Source organism: Electrophorus electricus, unplaced genomic scaffold (genome assembly GCF_041902795.1).
Source record: "Electrophorus electricus isolate QZ-2024a unplaced genomic scaffold, ASM4190279v1 Scaffold162, whole genome shotgun sequence".
Taxonomy (NCBI): Eukaryota; Metazoa; Chordata; class Actinopteri; order Gymnotiformes; family Gymnotidae; genus Electrophorus; species Electrophorus electricus.
Window position 1 is genome coordinate 76,121 of NW_027658443.1, and position 6,380 is coordinate 82,500.

The following is a 6,380-nucleotide window of genomic DNA, read 5'->3' on the forward strand; positions in this document are numbered from 1 at the left end:
CCCAAGAGTTCAAACACATTCATGCCCAGCAAAGTAGCTCTGGGCCTGGGCACACTTCAAGATGTTTGACCCTGTATATAAGCCTAGAAATAGACTTCCAGAGCCAAGAGGTCAAACACAGTCATGCCCAGCAAAGTAGCTCTGGGCCTGGGCACACTTCATTCACTTTGTGCCTTTAAATCATACTACTACTACCAGACTTCCAGGCCCAAGAGTTCAAACACATTCATGCCCAGCAAAGTAGCTCTGGGCCTGGGCACACTTCAATCACTTTGTGCCTTTAAATCATACTACTACTACCAGACTTCCAGGCCCCAGAGGTCAAACACAGTCATGCCCAGCAAAGTAGCTCTGGGCCTGGGCACACTTCAAGAAGTTTGACCCTTTATATAAGCCTAGAAATAGACTTCCAGAGCCAAGAGGTCAAACACAGTCATGCCCAGCAAAGTAGCTCTGGGCCTGGGCACACTTCATTCACTTTGTACCTTTAAATCATACTACTACTACCAGACTTCCAGGCCCAAGACGTCAAACACAGTCATGCCCAGCAAAGTAGCTCTGGGCCTGGGCACACTTCATTCACTTTGTACCTTTAAATCATACTACTACTACTACTACTACTACTACTACTACTACTACTACTACTACCAGACTTCCAGGCCCAAGAGGTCAAACACAGTCATGCCCAGCAAAGTAGCTCTGGGCCTGGGCACACTTCATTCACTTTGTGCCTTTAAATCATACTACTACTACCACCAGAATTCCAGGGCCAAGAGGTCACACAGTCATACACAGCAAAGTAGCTCTGGGCCTGGGCACACTTCAAGAAGTTTGACCCTTTATATAAGCCTAGAAATAGACTTCCAGGCCCAAGAGGTCAAACACAGTCATGCCCAGCAAAGTAGCTCTGGGCCTGGGCACACTTCATTCACTTTGTACCTTTAAATCATACTACTACTACTACTACTACTACTACTACCAGACTTCCAGGCCCAAGAGGTCAAACACAGTCATGCCCAGCAAAGTAGATCTGGGCCTGGGCACACTTCAAGAAGTTTGACCCTTTATATAAGCCTAGAAATAGACTTTCAGGCCCAAGAGGTCAAACACAGTCATGCCCAGCAAAGTAGCTGTGGGCCTGGGCACACTTCATTCACTTTGTACCTTTAAATCATACTACTACTACTACTACTACTACTACTACTACTACTACTACTACCAGACTTCCAGGCCCAAGAGTTCAAACACATTCATGCCCAGCAAAGTAGCTCTGGGCCTGGGCACACTTCATTCACTTTGTGCCTTTAAATCATACTACTACTACTACCACCAGACTTCCAGGCCCAAGAGGTCAAACACAGTCATGCCCAGCAAAGTAGCTCTGGGCCTGGGCACACTTCAATCACTTTGTGCCTTTAAATCATACTACTACTACCAGACTTCCAGGCCCAAGAGTTCAAACACATTCATGCCCAGCAAAGTAGCTCTGGGCCTGGGCACACTTCATTCACTTTGTGCCTTTAAATCATACTACTACTACCACCAGACTTCCAGGGCCAAGAGGTCAACCACAGTCATGCACAGCAAAGTAGCTCTGGGCCTGGGCACACTTCAAGATGTTTGACCCTTTATATAAGCCTAGAAATAGACTTCCAGGCCCAAGAGTTCAAACACATTCATGCCCAGCAAAGTAGCTCTGGGCCTGGGCACACTTCAATCACTTTGTGCCTTTAAATCATACTACTACTACCACCAGACTTCCAGGCCCAAGAGGTCAAACACAGTCATGCCCAGCAAAGTAGCTCTGGGCCTGGGCACACTTCAATCACTTTGTGCCTTTAAATCATACTACTACTACCAGACTTCCAGGCCCAAAAGTTCAAACACATTCATGCCCAGCAAAGTAGCTCTGGGCCTGGGCACACTTCAAGATGTTTGACCCTTTATATAAGCCTAGAAATAGACTTCCAGAGCCAAGAGGTCAAACACAGTCATGCCCAGCAAAGTAGCTCTGGGCCTGGGCACACTTCAATCACTTTGTGCCTTTAAATCATACTACTACTACCAGACTTCCAGGCCCAAGAGTTCAAACACATTCATGCCCAGCAAAGTAGCTCTGGGCCTGGGCACACTTCAAGATGTTTGACCCTGTATATAAGCCTAGAAATAGACTTCCAGAGCCAAGAGGTCAAACACAGTCATGCCCAGCAAAGTAGCTCTGGGCCTGGGCACACTTCATTCACTTTGTGCCTTTAAATCATACTACTACTACCAGACTTCCAGGCCCAAGAGTTCAAACACATTCATGCCCAGCAAAGTAGCTCTGGGCCTGGGCACACTTCAATCACTTTGTGCCTTTAAATCATACTACTACTACCAGACTTCCAGGCCCCAGAGGTCAAACACAGTCATGCCCAGCAAAGTAGCTCTGGGCCTGGGCACACTTCAAGAAGTTTGACCCTTTATATAAGCCTAGAAATAGACTTCCAGAGCCAAGAGGTCAAACACAGTCATGCACAGCAAAGTAGCTCTGGGCCTGGGCACACTTCATTCACTTTGTGCCTTTAAATCATACTACTACTACCACCAGACTTCCAGGCCCAAGAGGTCAAACACATTCATGCCCAGCAAAGTAGCTCTGGGCCTGGGCACACTTCAATCACTTTGTGCCTTTAAATCATACTACTACTACCAGACTTCCAGGCCCAAGAGGTCAAACACAGTCATGCCCAGCAAAGTAGCTCTGGGCCTGGGCACACTTCAATCACTTTGTGCCTTTAAATCATACTACTACTACCAGACTTCCAGGCCCAAGAGTTCAAACACATTCATGCCCAGCAAAGTAGCTCTGGGCCTGGGCACACTTCAAGATGTTTGACCCTGTATATAAGCCTAGAAATAGACTTCCAGAGCCAAGAGGTCAAACACAGTCATGCCCAGCAAAGTAGCTCTGGGCCTGGGCACACTTCATTCACTTTGTGCCTTTAAATCATACTACTACTACCAGACTTCCAGGCCCAAGAGTTCAAACACATTCATGCCCAGCAAAGTAGCTCTGGGCCTGGGCACACTTCAATCACTTTGTGCCTTTAAATCATACTACTACTACCAGACTTCCAGGCCCCAGAGGTCAAACACAGTCATGCCCAGCAAAGTAGCTCTGGGCCTGGGCACACTTCAAGAAGTTTGACCCTTTATATAAGCCTAGAAATAGACTTCCAGAGCCAAGAGGTCAAACACAGTCATGCCCAGCAAAGTAGCTCTGGGCCTGGGCACACTTCATTCACTTTGTACCTTTAAATCATACTACTACTACCAGACTTCCAGGCCCAAGACGTCAAACACAGTCATGCCCAGCAAAGTAGCTCTGGGCCTGGGCACACTTCATTCACTTTGTACCTTTAAATCATACTACTACTACTACTACTACTACTACTACTACTACTACTACTACTACTACCAGACTTCCAGGCCCAAGAGTTCAAACACATTCATGCCCAGCAAAGTAGCTCTGGGCCTGGGCACACTTCAATCACTTTGTGCCTTTAAATCATACTACTACTACCACCAGACTTCCAGGCCCAAGAGGTCAAACACAGTCATGCCCAGCAAAGTAGCTCTGGGCCTGGGCACACTTCAATCACTTTGTGCCTTTAAATCATACTACTACTACCAGACTTCCAGGCCCAAGAGTTCAAACACATTCATGCCCAGCAAAGTAGCTCTGGGCCTGGGCACACTTCAATCACTTTGTGCCTTTAAATCATACTACTACTACTACCACCAGACTTCCAGACCCAAGAGGTCAAACACAGTCATGCCCAGCAAAGTAGCTCTGGGCCTGGGCACACTTCAAGAAGTTTGACCCTTTATATAAGCCTAGAAATAGACTTCCAGGCCCAAGAGGTCAAACACAGTCATGCCCAGCAAAGTAGCTCTGGGCCTGGGCACACTTCATTCACTTTGTACCTTTAAATCATACTACTACTACTACTACTACTACTACTACTACTACTACTACCAGACTTCCAGGCCCAAGAGGTCAAACACAGTCATGCCCAGCAAAGTAGCTCTGGGCCTGGGCACACTTCATTCACTTTGTGCCTTTAAATCATACTACTACTACCACCAGAATTCCAGGGCCAAGAGGTCACACAGTCATACACAGCAAAGTAGCTCTGGGCCTGGGCACACTTCAAGAAGTTTGACCCTTTATATAAGCCTAGAAATAGACTTCCAGGCCCAAGAGGTCAAACACAGTCATGCCCAGCAAAGTAGCTCTGGGCCTGGGCACACTTCATTCACTTTGTACCTTTAAATCATACTACTACTACCAGACTTCCAGGCCCAAGAGTTCAAACACATTCATGCCCAGCAAAGTAGCTCTGGGCCTGGGCACACTTCAATCACTTTGTGCCTTTAAATCATACTACTACTACTACCACCAGACTTCCAGGCCCCAGAGGTCAAACACAGTCATGCCCAGCAAAGTAGCTCTGGGCCTGGGCACACTTCAAGAAGTTTGACCCTTTATATAAGCCTAGAAATAGACTTCCAGGCCCAAGAGGTCAAACACAGTCATGCCCAGCAAAGTAGCTCTGGGCCTGGGCACACTTCAAGAAGTTTGACCCTTTATATAAGCCTAGAAATAGACTTCCAGAGCCAAGAGGTCAAACACAGTCATGCACAGCAAAGTAGCTCTGGGCCTGGGCACACTTCATTCACTTTGTGCCTTTAAATCATACTACTACTACCACCAGACTTCCAGGCCCAAGAGGTCAAACACATTCATGCCCAGCAAAGTAGCTCTGGGCCTGGGCACACTTCAATCACTTTGTGCCTTTAAATCATACTACTACTACCAGACTTCCAGGCCCAAGAGGTCAAACACAGTCATGCCCAGCAAAGTAGCTCTGGGCCTGGGCACACTTCAATCACTTTGTGCCTTTAAATCATACTACTACTACCAGACTTCCAGGCCCAAGAGTTCAAACACATTCATGCCCAGCAAAGTAGCTCTGGGCCTGGGCACACTTCAAGATGTTTGACCCTGTATATAAGCCTAGAAATAGACTTCCAGAGCCAAGAGGTCAAACACAGTCATGCCCAGCAAAGTAGCTCTGGGCCTGGGCACACTTCATTCACTTTGTGCCTTTAAATCATACTACTACTACCAGACTTCCAGGCCCAAGAGTTCAAACACATTCATGCCCAGCAAAGTAGCTCTGGGCCTGGGCACACTTCAATCACTTTGTGCCTTTAAATCATACTACTACTACCAGACTTCCAGGCCCCAGAGGTCAAACACAGTCATGCCCAGCAAAGTAGCTCTGGGCCTGGGCACACTTCAAGAAGTTTGACCCTTTATATAAGCCTAGAAATAGACTTCCAGAGCCAAGAGGTCAAACACAGTCATGCCCAGCAAAGTAGCTCTGGGCCTGGGCACACTTCATTCACTTTGTACCTTTAAATCATACTACTACTACCAGACTTCCAGGCCCAAGACGTCAAACACAGTCATGCCCAGCAAAGTAGCTCTGGGCCTGGGCACACTTCATTCACTTTGTACCTTTAAATCATACTACTACTACTACTACTACTACTACTACTACTACTACTACTACTACTACTACCAGACTTCCAGGCCCAAGAGTTCAAACACATTCATGCCCAGCAAAGTAGCTCTGGGCCTGGGCACACTTCAATCACTTTGTGCCTTTAAATCATACTACTACTACCACCAGACTTCCAGGCCCAAGAGGTCAAACACAGTCATGCCCAGCAAAGTAGCTCTGGGCCTGGGCACACTTCAATCACTTTGTGCCTTTAAATCATACTACTACTACCAGACTTCCAGGCCCAAGAGTTCAAACACATTCATGCCCAGCAAAGTAGCTCTGGGCCTGGGCACACTTCAATCACTTTGTGCCTTTAAATCATACTACTACTACTACCACCAGACTTCCAGACCCAAGAGGTCAAACACAGTCATGCCCAGCAAAGTAGCTCTGGGCCTGGGCACACTTCAAGAAGTTTGACCCTTTATATAAGCCTAGAAATAGACTTCCAGGCCCAAGAGGTCAAACACAGTCATGCCCAGCAAAGTAGCTCTGGGCCTGGGCACACTTCATTCACTTTGTACCTTTAAATCATACTACTACTACTACTACTACTACTACTACTACTACTACTACCAGACTTCCAGGCCCAAGAGGTCAAACACAGTCATGCCCAGCAAAGTAGCTCTGGGCCTGGGCACACTTCATTCACTTTGTGCCTTTAAATCATACTACTACTACCACCAGAATTCCAGGGCCAAGAGGTCACACAGTCATACACAGCAAAGTAGCTCTGGGCCTGGGCACACTTCAAGAAGTTTG